General features: G+C 49.3%; 1 pseudogene; it reads left to right on the top strand.

Moving 5' to 3' along the window:
- Positions 1–11,203: 11,203 nt before the first annotated feature.
- Positions 11,204–12,212, top strand: LOC119279167 (annotated as a pseudogene).
- The last annotated feature ends 1,262 nt before the right edge of the window (positions 12,213–13,474 follow it).

Below are 13,474 nucleotides of genomic sequence, written 5' to 3'. Positions count from 1 at the left end.
TTACAATCTGGCACACTCGCTGCTTCCTTATCCCATTGCTTTCAGTGAATGGATGGACAACGTTTCCACCGCCCACAAGTTTTCACCTTGACATTTCACCAGGGCAGCTCCATTTTCCGGTGAGCTCCATAGATGTGATGTGCCGGCAGCGCCGCCGCGCGGGCACACGCACGTAGCACAATTATTGATGCGCTGTTCTCTACACCAACACCCATGGCGCGCCGCTGGATCGGAGCGAGTGGTCCAGCTAGATCGGCATCGCCCCAAGGGCTCGCGTAGCTCCATGCACTGCACTGGTCCAAGTTCAAGGCGAGCGGGCGGGCGACGAGGCCGGCGTTGCACTGCAGCACCGGAAAGCGATCCGTGATCCAATTATCCACAGCGAGCGCAATAGTAGCAGCGTACAGTGAAGTGGTTAGCAGTCCCAGCAGGTCAGCCAGCCGGTGGAAAAGGCTCGACCCCGCATCGTCTCGTTCGTCAGCTTGTGTGTTGGGGATCATACGTGGAGCGGTGGCCGCGTGTGTGTGCGCGTGCTAGCGAGTAGCTTCGGCGTCCCTGGTTCGTTTTCAAGCACAGGAATGCGCTCGCGCCCTCCGGCGTTCGCGACTCGCCTAGACAGTGATCGGAGGGGGCGCTTTTCTGTTTTGAACTTACTGGAGGGGGCTTTTAGGTTACTTGGGGCTTCAATTGTGATTTGTGCTTTGGTTGGCTGCCTTTTTTACTACTCCCTCCGTTTCAAATTACTCATCGCAGAAATGGATGTACCTAGAACTAAAATACATCTAAATACATCCATACCCGTGACAAGTAATTCGGAACGGAGGGAGTACCCCTGTTTCACATATTAGATGTAATATGGTCTTGTATTATGGGATGGAGTGAGTAATTTGTAGGAAAATTAGTGTGGTCTGGTCAGCTGATGGTGTTTTGTACTACGATGGTGACTGCTCTAATATAAGAATAAATGAATACGCTCAAATCCTTGAGGAAATCATCGACGTGTTCATTGTGCATCCATCGGCGGCAGCACCGACGATTACGTTGGGCATATCGCCATGCAAAGGTGGTGGACACAAACCTTACAAGTTCCCGGCCAAGCCCCAACTGGTCTAAGCCACTTTGAACAGAGAAGGGACCAAGAAAAAACAGATGTCACCACATCATATCGTCCGTAGGGCACCGACAAAAAGAGACACAATATCCAATCTTGACTCAAGCTCCACATGCCTAAGCCGATGACAAATGACATCGACGAAACAAGGACATTACGGGGAGAACCTATTCCTCGTTGTTGATGGTGCTATTGTTGAGTAAATAGGCAGTTTTTCGATTAAATTAATCCATGAATAAATCATGAGCATGACATGGACAGCATTGATAACATACTGATTATGATCTAACAGAGCATGTACTACGCATATAGTAGAGACATCTACGCATACCGCTAGTACTGCTACAACTGAAAGAAACACGAGAGGGATAAGCGATGTATACCCTCCAATCGGCCACGCGGTGGCGGTGGTGGTGACAGCAGCCGCGGCATCCTCGGCGGCCTTCTTGTCGGCCTCGGCTTTCTCAGCGGCGGCACGGTCGGTGTCGGTCGACATGGTGATGATGAAGGTGATGCGGACGTAGATGAACAGAAGCGAGCAGTCGCGTAGTCGCTACCCAAAAACCTAATCGCCCCTCTCCCCGTACAGGATCCGGAGAGGCGTGGTTTCGGAGGCCTGCTCTCCCGTTAACCGTGTACGCGGTGAACGGGACGGAGTCGCCGGCGGCAGCAGCAGCAGAGGAACGACGTGGGCGTAGAGGCGGAGATGCGTTCTGTTTTCGTGACGGCTAGGGTTGGCAGCGCCCCACATATATATGTGCGGCCGCGCGTGGAGAGACATGGGCTGAACCCACGTCCAAGTCGGTAGCCCACGATCCGACGTCTCAGATCATGGCCCCACCTGTCAAAGACTCTCCGTTCCTGACCGGCAAAAAGAAGCGCATAGGAGTGAGCTCGGCTCGGCTCAATCCCGCAACCCGCGGCGCGTCGTGACGAGGCGTGGCGTGGCGTGGCGAGGCGAGCGGAGGAGGAGGAGTGCGCGAGGGCCTCATCTCTTCTCAAGCTCCAATAGCATGAGGGAGAGAGTCCCTTATAAACCACTCCAACTCTCCTTCCACTTCCAAGGTGGGACTAAACTTCCCACACACCTAGTGCCATATAACCCACATGGGCCCTTAGAGATTTTTCAGAAATTGCAATATGGGCCTAGAGCCCATCTCAGATTTCAGCAATCCCCCACCAGATCTCGAGGGCCCATAGTGTCCTCTGTTCCAAATACTGTTTTGATATACTAGTGTTTCAGTGAAGACCTGTTAAGGTTGAGCTTCACCTAGAGCAAGTAGCTACATTCCTTCACAACTGAACAATGGACTATGCCTTGAATTGTCAGTTTGGCGTAAAGAAGTTTCACCACATGTCTTACTAGTACTGGGCTGCCGAAGGCTGACCCCTCGGGTGGAGCATATAAGTCACACTCCTGGCCTATTCATGAGTTTACTAGAGATCACCCCAATCTCATAGACTGTGACTAGCAGTCGGGCTCACATAGGTGTGTTCCTTCAAAGATCGCTCTGTAGGATAGCATCTTGCTTATACATATAAGCCTTGGAACACATTAAGACAATAGTCATCCTTCCGTACAGTTTCCGAGAGTATTGCATCTCCAACGGAGTGGGTTAGTAAAGTTACTCTCCTCAGTTCACCAATGGCTTGTTTCCCCAGGTCCTACTTCACGGGATCTCCGATCACATAGGTTGGGTTACCACCATGGTAACTCATGTGGGTCTCATACCCATCTCCCTCGATGCACTATCTATCACTACACGTGATAGCCCTTTCGTAAAGGGATCTGCCAGATTCTTAGCCGTATGGACATAGTCCAACGCTATCACTCCGGAGTTTCTTAATTTTCTGACAGCTTTTAATCTCATTCTTATGTGTTTGGTGGACTTCATGTTGTCCTTTGAACTCTTCACCTTGGTGATGACAGTCTGATTGTCACAGTTCATAAGGATAGCCGGAACCGGTTTATCAACCAATGGCAAGTCCATCAAAAGATCTCGAAGCCATCTCGCTTCAACACCAGATGTGTCTAATGCCGTTAATTCTGCTTCCATTGTCGATCTCGTTAAGATCGTTTGCTTGCAAGACTTCCAGAAAACAGCGCCACCTCCAAGAGTAAACATATACCCAGTTGTGGCCTTCATCTCATCAGCATCAGAGATCCAATTCGCATCACTATACCCTTCAAGTACCGACGGGTATCCGGTATAGTGAAGTCCATAGTTCATAGTACCTTTCAGATAGCGCATAACTCTTTCTACAGCATGCCAATGTACATCACCCGGTTTGGAAACAAACCGGCTCAGTTTGCTCACAGCAAACGCGATGTCAGGCCTCGTTGCGCTCGCTAGGTACATCAGTGAACCAATGATTTGAGAGTATCTCAATTGATCTTTAGCCATGCCTTTGGACTTTCGAATCAACACGCTAGGATCATATGGTGTTTGAGATGGTGTGCAGTCCGAATATCCAAAGCGACTCAACACCTTCTCAACATAATGGGATTGCAGAAGTGTGATCCCACCCTCATTATCTCTCAGTAGCTTGATATTCAAGATAACATCAGCCACACCAAGATCCTTCATCTCAAAGTTCTGAGACAGAAAGGACTTAACCTCCTCAATGACTTTGAGGTTGGTTCCGAATATCAGTATGTCATCAACATACAAGCACAGTATAACTCCTTCGCCCCCACCATGGCGATAGTATACACATTTGTCAGCTTCATTAACAACGAAGCCAACAGATGTCAGAGTTGTATTAAACTTATCATGCCATTGCTTAGGTGCTTGCTTTAGGCCATATAGAGATTTCAGCAACCTACACACCTTTCTTTCCTGACCATCTATCACAAAGCCATCTGGCTGTTGCATGTAGATTTCCTCATTTAGCTCTCCATTCAGAAAAGCCGTCTTGACATCCATTTGATGGACGAGAAGACCATGTGAGGCCGCCAACGAGAGTAATACTCGAATGGTGGTCAGTCTAGCCACAGGTGAATAAGTATCGAAGAAATCTTCCTCTTCTTTCTGGTCATAGCCCTTGGCCACAAGTCTAGCCTTGTACTTTTCAATCGTACCATCGGGCCTAAGCTTTTTCTTGAACACCCACTTACATCCCAGTGGTTTGCAACCATAGGGATGGTCGGTGATCTCCCATGTCCCGTTAGCCATGATGGAATCCATCTCGCTACGGACCGCATCCTTCCAGTAGTCAGCTTCTGGAGAGGCATACGCTTCTGAAATAGAAGTTGGAGTATCATCCACGAGGTACACGAAGAAATCATCACCAAAGGTCTTTGCAGTCCTTTGTCTCTTGCCCCTACCAAGGGTTTCCTCGTCATCCTCCTCAGGATTTTCATCATGTGTTTGTTCATAATATTCCATAGGGATGGCAGGTTCAGGAGTCTCCTCAGATTCCTGTCTAGAAGTGCTTTGCATATCTCCCATAGGAAAAATATCCTCGAAGAATGTAGCATCCTTAGACTCCATAATTGTACCGACCTTCTGGTCGGGTACCTCAGATTTCACTACTAGAAATCTATAGCCAACGCTGTTCTTAGCGTAGCCCAAATTAACGCAGTCCACAGTCTTGGGTCCAAGCTTACGCTTTTTGGGGATCGGCACGTTGACCTTCGCCAAACAGCCCCAAGTGCGCAAGTACGAGAGTGTCGTCCTTTTCTTTGCCCATTTCTCATAGGGAGTGATCTCATTATCCTTTGTCGGAACTTTATTCAGGACATGACATGCCGTCAATATAGCCTCCCCCCACCATGCCTTGGATAAACCCGATGTATCTAACATGGCGTTAACCAAATCAGTTAGAGTACGGTTTTTCCGCTCGGCAACCCCATTTGACTGGGGTGAATAGGGAGGCGTCCTCTCATGAATAATGCCATGTTCCGAACAGAAGGAGTCAAACTCACTCGAGAAGTACTCTCCACCACGGTCTGACCGGACTCGTTTAATTTTCTTTTCAAGTTGATTCTCAACTTCTGCCTTATAGATTTTAAAGTAGTGTAGAGCCTCATCCTTAGTATTTAACAGATAAACATAGCAATATCTAGTGGAATCATCTATCAAGGTCATGAAGTATCTCTTTCCACCTTTAGTCAATACACCATTCATCTCACAAAGATCAGAATGTATGAGTTCTAATGGTGCCAGGTGTCTCTCCTCCGCGGCCTTATGAGGCTTGCGAGGTTGCTTAGCTTGCACACATGAAAGGCACTTAGAACCTTTGGCTAAAGTGAAACTCGGGATTAAATCCAACTTGGCTAGCCGCGTCATAACACCGAAACTTATGTGACAAAGACGTGAGTGCCAAACCTCAGATTCATTAATACTCGAATGAATATGGTTCACGACTTTATTACAGAAATCTGCGAGGGAAAGGCGGAACATCCCTCCGCTCTCATAACCTTTTCCAACAAATAGTCCATACTTAGTAACAACTAATTTATTAGACTCGAATACCAACTTAAACCCTTCTCTACATAGAAGGGAGCCACTAACGAGGTTCTTCTTGATGGCGGGGACATGCTGCACGTTCTTCAGCTGCACGATCCTTCCCGAAGTAAACTTCAGATCGACCGTGCCAACACCATGAACAGAAGCACTCGCGCCATTACCCATCAATACGGACCCGTGGCCTGTGACCTGGTAAGAAGAGAACAATGAAATGTCAGCACACACATGAACACCCGCACCTGTATCCACCCACCAATCGGTAGGCTGAAACACTGAAAAAACAGTAAATAAATTACCGTACCCAGATGCACCATTCTCATTGTTGCTCACAATCATGTTGACAGACTTGGAGTCCTGTCCTGACTTCTTAAACTTGTTTGGGCACTTGTTGGCCCAATGTTCAGCCGAACCACAAGTAAAGCAGCCCTCATCCTTCTTGTTCTTCTTGAAGGTCTTCTTACCCTTCTTCTTAAAGTCGGCAGTCTGTTGGACACCGTTCTTTCCCCTGGGCTTGTGGGAATTGGAGTTCTTCTGATGCACCATATTGGCCACAGAAGTTCCTTCAACCCCTTTTCCGTGCGAGTCCTTTGCCCTTGAGTTCTGCTCAACACTCAGATGGCCAATGACATCCTCCACAGAGAATTCACGCCTCTGATGTTTCAGAGTGGTGGCAAAGTTCCTCCAGGAATTGGGGAGCTTAGCGATTATGCAGCCCGCGACAAATTTGCCCGGTAACTCGCACTTAAGAAGCTCAAGCTCCTTAACAATGCATATTATCTCATGAGCCTGCTCCAATACAGGACGGTTTTCAACCATCTTGTAATCGTGGAACTGCTCTATAATATACATCTCGCTCCCTGCATCGGCAGCCCCGAACTTAGATTCGAGCGCCTCCCACAAGTCCTTGGCAGACCGCATATGTAAATATGCATCAACCAGCTTATCTCCAATCACGCTCAGAACTGCCCCGAGGAACACCACGGTGGCCTCCTTAAACGCCTTCTCCTGTTCAGGAGCGATCGTTCCTGTAGGAGTCACACCGGCGACCCAGAACACGTTCATGGCCGTGAGCCATAAGGTGGTTTTAGTCTGCCAACGCTTAAAGTACGTCCCCGTAAACGGGGACGGTTTCAGTGCAGCAGCAAAACCAGAATTCAAAAAACTCCTACAGATATTAGGTTTTTGGATTGTTGAGTAAATAGGCAGTTTTTCGATTAAATTAATCCATGAATAAATCATGAGCATGACATGGACAGCATTGATAACATACTGATTATGATCTAACAGAGCATGTACTACGCATATAGTAGAGACATCTACGCATACCGCTAGTACTGCTACAACTGAAAGAAACACAAGAGGGATAAGCGATGTATACCCTCCAATCGGCCACGCGGTGGTGGTGGTGGTGACAGCAGCCGCGGCATCCTCGGCGGCCTTCTTGTCGGCCTCGGCTTTCTCAGCGGCGGCACGGTCGGTGTCGGTCGACATGGTGATGATGAAGGTGATGCGGACGTAGATGAACAGAAGCGAGCAGTCGCGTAGTCGCTACCCAAAAACCTAATCGCCCCTCTCCCCGTACAGGATCCGGAGAGGCGTGGTTTCGGAGGCCTGCTCTCCCGTTAACCGTGTACGCGGTGAACGGGACGGAGTCGCCGGCGGCAGCAGCAGCAGAGGAACGACGTGGGCGTAGAGGCGGAGATGCGTTCTGTTTTCGTGACGGCTAGGGTTGGCAGCGCCCCACATATATATGTGCGGCCGCGCGTGGAGAGACATGGGCTGAACCCACGTCCAAGTCGGTAGCCCACGATCCGACGTCTCAGATCGTGGCCCCACCTATCAAAGACTCTCCGTTCCTGACCGGCAAAAAGAAGCGCATAGGAGTGAGCTCGGCTCGGCTCAATCCCGCAACCCGCGGCGCGTTGTGACGAGGCGAGCGGAGGAGGAGGAGTGCGCGAGGGCCTCATCTCTTCTCAAGCTCCAATAGCATGAGGGAGAGAGTCCCTTATAAACCACTCCAACTCTCCTTCCACTTCCAAGGTGGGACTAAACTTCCCACACACCTAGTGCCATATAACCCACATGGGCCCTTAGAGATTTTTCAGAAATTGCAATATGGGCCTAGAGCCCATCTCAGATTTCAGCAGCTATCGCCTCACTACCGCCAACCAGACACATAGAGTTAATCCTAAGAGGAGTTATGGCAACCCGTGACTACATAGGCAACATGGAGTGGCGTTTCCTTCACATCACTGGCGCTGGAAGGCATTCATAGGAGGGGAACCGGCGGTGACGACGCTAAGGAAGAACCTTATCCGCCCTTTATTTCCGCCCATGAGATTACGTGTTTGGTGTGCTAGTGACGACATGTCAATTTAGCTAATCCTCAGTGAGTAGTTTACTAGAATTTTAGATTTTCCAATATATACACAATAAAATTTCAAACTAGATAAACAAATTACTAAACATGGTGAACATTTTTTTATCTGACCGAGCATGTCCAAAAGTCAACCTAGTATTTTTATAATATGATGTAGTAGTTGACTAATTCCTCTTTTATTTTAATTACTTTTCCGTCCGATGCATTTGAATCCAACACGGGTTAGCCCCATGTCTTACTTCGTCTTGGGTGTCATCACTTTGTCGAACCTCCTTCGACCTTGTCCACCAGATTCGTGTCGCGGTCGTGGTGCTACTTTCGTGCCACACAACCCTACCATGACTATCTTCACCCCCGTCTATCTCTCTAATACTTAAAAGTGGGGCATGGGTTTTGCTCTGACATTAGTGCGCCTCCTCCCATCACCACCCCTCTAGCCCTGCCTCCATCTCCATGGGCGCTCCGCTTTGTAGCCACCTCCATCTCAGGTCTTGATGCCGCATCTACCGATGCCTCCGATGCTTTCCCCTCGTTCTATCAACAGATTGGAGCTCAATATAATTTACACAATCGAATACCAACACACACAAAACGTAGGATAGCAATAATCCTTTTTTTAACCCATTCACTATTGGAATTTTTTGAGAAGATGGTGATTACGATAGCACTAGCTGATTACTATTGGTTTTTCTTGGAGGAACATAGAGGCTTTTTTTTTCCTTCCAAGGTTACTGATAGATGAGTCCAAACTTAGACTGAACGAAGGGCGTGCGATAGGGCGTCTAGCTGCCGGTATGGCGGTACTACATCGGTTCAGATTTATTTGGTTAAACTTTGTCTGTAGATTTGATTTGCAGAATATAAGTGATATATCATACAAATGGTATTGTTGAATTCATATTCGAATGAAAATTTCCGAACTATCTTTTACATATAAACTAAATTTTATTACGCAAATATACCGTTAATTTCTGGCTGAAAATGTTGGAGAGTCTAAAAAAACCGGACGTAGGGAGCGAATATCAAAGGGTGGTAGGGCCTGATGAGTGGCAAATTTGCATGCAGAAAGAGGTAGGCGATGCTGATGGCGGCCCCGGCCCCGGCCCCTGCTCGTCAGGGTCAGGGAGCGCGACTGCAGTTGGGTAGGGTTGAGGAGACGTTGGGGCACGGGCACGACCACAGGCGCGCAGGAGGAGACGACGTCAGTGACCACAACACCACCACGGCGGTGCCATCCGTGGATCGTCGCTGCCTGCCAGTTCAGGGCGAGACTGCAACTGCAAGTCCTTTTCACCTCGCTGGGCTCTTGCAAAGCTGCGCAACGTGCTAGTGCTGGGTCCGCCGGTTCCTCCCGCAGAGTACTACGACTATTTGGCTGAGTAGCAGTAGCTTTTTTTGTCGGCAGCACGCAGAAAGCTCATCATGCACACACGAACTCGCCCAAAAGAAAGAAAATTCTGCATACACGAACGATGTGTTTGGTTAGTTTTTTTTTTTTTTTTGCGCGCGTTGTGGAGGGAGTGGAGGCACACGATGACTACTTGAACCTCACAAGGGATTGTTGCGGCCAACTTTGTTTCTGCTAAGCAGAAATGCACGGCTGCTCTGAGGATGCTTGCACTTGATACTCAGAGCAGTCGTTGATGAGATGGTCCGGATGGGGGAGAGCGCATGCTTGAAGATTACTGACAGGTTTGTCTGCAGCATGGTGTATGTGTTTGGAGCATAGTATTTGAGAGAACGAAATGTGTACGATACAGAAAAGTTGTTGGCTACTGAAGAGGCAAGAGCATTTCCAGGAATGCTTGAAACAATTGATTGCATGCATTGGCGATGAAAAAATTACCCTAAATATTTGTGTGGCACGTATCAAAGTCATACATATACAGAAAAGGCCACCATCATACTGGAAGCAGTGGCATCACATGACTTATGGATTCTGCATACTTTCTTTGGAATGTTGGATTCTCACAACGACATTAACGTATTCCAATGATCTCCCTTGCCCAGGAGGCTTTGTAATGGGGAATCGATGTCGTGCAATTATACTGTAAACCGCCGAGACTACAACATAGGATACTATCTTGCCGATGGCACCCATCCTAAGTGAACAGCGTTTGTGAAGACCATATCCAAACCACAAGGCAATAACAAAATCACTTTGCAATAATGCAGGAAGCGGCTAGGAAGGATGTGGAGAGCACATTTGGAGTGCTTCAAGCTCGTTGGAGAGTTGTTCGTGGAGCTGCAATGATGCGGGAATCAGAAACTTTGTGAGAGTTGATAACATATTGTGCTATTTTTACACAATACGATTGTCGATGATGAGGGTGATGGAATATAGCCCAAAGCAATGATTTTAAAGCGTATGAAGAACAAGTCCCGATCCCGAAAGATCGAAATGCAAATGAGTTTATGAACGTTCTACGGATGCATCATAATCTTTGGGATCATCAGACGCACGGGCATCTACTCAATGACCTTGTGGAGCATATGTGCACCCACAATGAAAATAAAATAGGTAACATTTGAGTTGTGTATATGTATTTTCACTACTAATATTTGTTATGTGCGTTGGATATTGACGTGAATGACGAATGTGCATGGATTTGCATTTACTTAAGATTCCGGATTTAAGACATGTGACTGCCATACATGACATATGAGGGACGGTCCGGTTGCGTCCGCTGATGTATACGTGCCGGATTTGCTAAATCCAGCAGTAGATGTTGTAATAGGCCCCGAGTTTTAATTTCACGCGCCGTCCCGGCTCCTAAAATCTTAGACCGGCACTGGTTTCTTGGAGCGCCTGTCAATTTATCGTGTTGAATTTGCATAGAGTTATTTTTTTTCCGCCAAAGTTGCTGATTAGTAGTAGATCGATCGATAAACTGAGGTTTGAACGAAGAGTGCGTGGCTTTGTTCGTCGGCGTTGTAGCGAGATGGAACCAGAGGCCCCGGTATGGCGGCATCAATCAATGGGCTCGTCATGATTCGGGCGTGGCCATCCGCCCATCCGCAAGACCGACCGTTGGCAACGTGATTCGGACCGCACCCTTCCTCCGTGGAGGAGTGAAGTCTATTTTAAACCCTGAGAATATAGAGAGCGACGCAAACGAATCTTCACGTCCAAATCCCTGAAGTCCGTACCCTGACATTGCTCATCCCGGTCCTTTTTAACCTCTGGGTCGTATCCAAACGGTGGGATTCCTATATGGCTTGGGGAAGGGCGGGATCAGGATGAGTCAGTTGCCTGCAGGTGGGTCCCATGGTCGCCTGGCTTCGCCGGTGAGCGTGGAGGCGGCGTGCCTGGCCGCGTTCGACACGCACCACGGCCTGGACTATGGCCATTGCGTGCGCTCCCTTGACACGGACCCGCGCAGTGCCGAGGCCTCCGGGATCCACGGCCTGGCAGTGCTCGCCACTAGGATCGCCGTCGACGACGACGCCAGCACAGAGGCAAGGACTAGCAACCTGGACTAGGCTGAGGACGCCGCCGGCGCCAACCAGGCGTGCTGCGCGCGGTTCGATCACTGCCCGCCGACCTACTCCGTGACGCACTCGATAACCTACAGGCCAACGTGCACGGTCGTGCCTTGGAACAGCTCATGGCGGCGCTGGGCGCGTCCAAGAGCTGCGAGGAGCCGAGGACACCTGGAGGGGCACCTCAGCTCACGCCGTCCCCGTCGCCGCCCACAACCGCGAGTACGGCCGCATGGTCCACATTGCCGTCGGATTCACCCCACGTCTTCGACGTGTGATCATGGTCGGACCTCAGCCCGGCTCTTGCTTGCATGCCTCCATGAATCATCGTCTTCTTGCATGGACTTGACTTCTTCATCGCCATTGCCGGTGATTACTACTATCATATACTCTGTAGTATAACAAGTGTAGCTGGATGGAACTGAGATTGAGTGGTAGAAAAATCATGAATGGATGCGGCATGGGACGCAATGCAGCCATTAAGTGAGATTCAGATGATGCGCCTTCAGAAATCAGAATCTCTGAATTTGACGAGAAAACGAGGAGCCCAGTATCTCTGAATTTGGTTTCAGTTGCAAGCCACCACCTCAAAACGCCACGGACGCCGCACATCAAATGGAGCGATACCGAGCGGCTGCACTTCCTCAAGCGCTTCGTTTCCAAATCGAGGAGCCCAGTATCTCTGAATTTGGTTTCAGTTGTAGCTGGAGCAGCGGCGGCGGCGTGGGCTCAGAGCCATGCACCCCCATCCCACCTGGCGTCTTAAATTTACAGTCCCACCCTCCCACAGTGCCACCTCATCAAATCCAGTCCTGAAACAGGTGTAAGGGTGATTACAACCGGGACTAGCAAGGTCAGGGTATGAACTTCAGGGATTTGGATGTGGGGGGTTATTTGGGTCGCCTTCTACATCCTCAAGGTTTAAAACAGACTTCACTCTCCGTGGAGCGAGGCAGCGCCGCGCCCGGTGCAGATAGGATATCCCAGCGAGCTGCCGCGGCTCCTGCCCCTCAGGGGAGGGCGACTGCAGTTCGGCGCAGTACAGCACACAGGACACGTCGGGGCACGGGCACGGCACGCAGCAGAGCGCGGTGACCACCGCACCACGGCGGCATTCGTGGATCGTCGGTAGCGGCTGCCCGGCAGCTCAGCACATGCTGCAACCTGCAGCCTGCAGCCGCCGCTGCCCTCTTTCCCTGCTCGCATCGCTGGGCTCTGGCAAGGCCGCCGTGCTGCGCAACGTGGTGGTGCATCGGACGCGCAGCGTACGGGGTGGAGTACTACCTGGCTGCCTGCCTGGCTGAGTGGTACTTCCTCCGTTCCATAATGTAGTGCCTATAAATTTTTATAAAAGTCAAACATTATAAATTTTGATCATGTTTATAGAGAAAAGTAGGTACATCTAGCATACCAAATGCATAACATTGGATACATCGTGAGTTATATTTTCAGAATATACATGTTTCGTATTGTAGATGTAGACAGTTTTCTCTATACACTTAGTCAAAGTTGGCAAAGTTTAATTTTCACAAAAATCTATAGACACTACATTATGGAATGGAGGGAGTAGCTTTCCTTGTCAGCGGCACGCACGCAGCTCGCGCCATGCACCTGGTACAAGGCGGCTCCGTCCTGTTGCGGTGCTCTGTGGATTGGCTCGCGGTTTTGTCCTCTGCTGCGTGGCTCGACTCGGCCTGTCGTTTGTGTGCTGGGTGATCCTTGGATAACGCCTCCGGTTAGATCATTGTGTCGCCGATTGATGCCGCAGTCACCAAACTGTTGGTTCTCAAAAAAAACAAAAAAAACTGTCATTCTTGCACACAAAAAATGTTAGTACTAGTAGCACGTTCTGTTTTCACTGGGGCACAGGAGGAACACAGAAAACTGGTGATATTTTTGCCTCATCAGATTCACAGCAGGAGTAGCCTTGAACTCCTCCGGCGCCCTGATAAACGTGGACCCCCGAGCACTTGTCCAGATCCATTCGGCAATTCACGCATTAATGAGTTGGATATTCGTTAGCTGCAT

Source organism: Triticum dicoccoides, chromosome 3B (assembly GCF_002162155.2).
Source record: "Triticum dicoccoides isolate Atlit2015 ecotype Zavitan chromosome 3B, WEW_v2.0, whole genome shotgun sequence".
Lineage (NCBI taxonomy): Eukaryota > Viridiplantae > Streptophyta > Magnoliopsida > Poales > Poaceae > Triticum > Triticum dicoccoides.
The sequence above is the reverse complement of the archived record's forward strand: the minus strand, read 5'-3'. Positions and strand labels throughout refer to the sequence as shown.